The sequence below is a fragment of the Cryptotermes secundus genome, unplaced genomic scaffold (genome assembly GCF_002891405.2).
Source record: "Cryptotermes secundus unplaced genomic scaffold, Csec_1.0 scaffold3511, whole genome shotgun sequence".
Classification (NCBI taxonomy): domain Eukaryota; kingdom Metazoa; phylum Arthropoda; class Insecta; order Blattodea; family Kalotermitidae; genus Cryptotermes; species Cryptotermes secundus.
The window spans coordinates 8,241-8,556 of record NW_019722457.1 but is presented as its reverse complement, the minus strand read 5'-3'; the positions used below and the strand labels follow the sequence as shown (position 1 = coordinate 8,556).

Genomic DNA, 316 nt, shown 5'->3' with positions numbered 1-316 from the left:
TTGTGATACTGCAGATAGCAGTAATCGTAAATCTGTAATTTTGGTGATTGTAAGTGCGAATGTGAAATAAAATTCGCTATATAAAATACGGCGTGAACTTATTTGTCGCGATATACGCCCGATACGCGACAGTGTGTTTATGCATATATGTACATGTTGTGATTAATTATCTGCCTGAAAGTATATGTCAAGGGATTCAGTGAGATAGTGCAAATGGTAGGTGTTAATGTGTGTATTATCCTGGACCAAGTAACGGCCAGTGCATGAAATTTTACAAACATGTGTTTCCTCTGAAGAGAGTCGTCTTCTGGGTTTA

General features: G+C 37.7%; 1 long non-coding RNA gene across 2 annotated transcripts in view; it reads left to right on the top strand.

The window, feature by feature from the left end:
• LOC111861535 overlaps positions 1 to 316 on the top strand; it is a 31,508-nt gene that overhangs the window by 24,605 nt on the left and 6,587 nt on the right. The gene's annotated exons all lie outside the window — the stretch shown is intronic.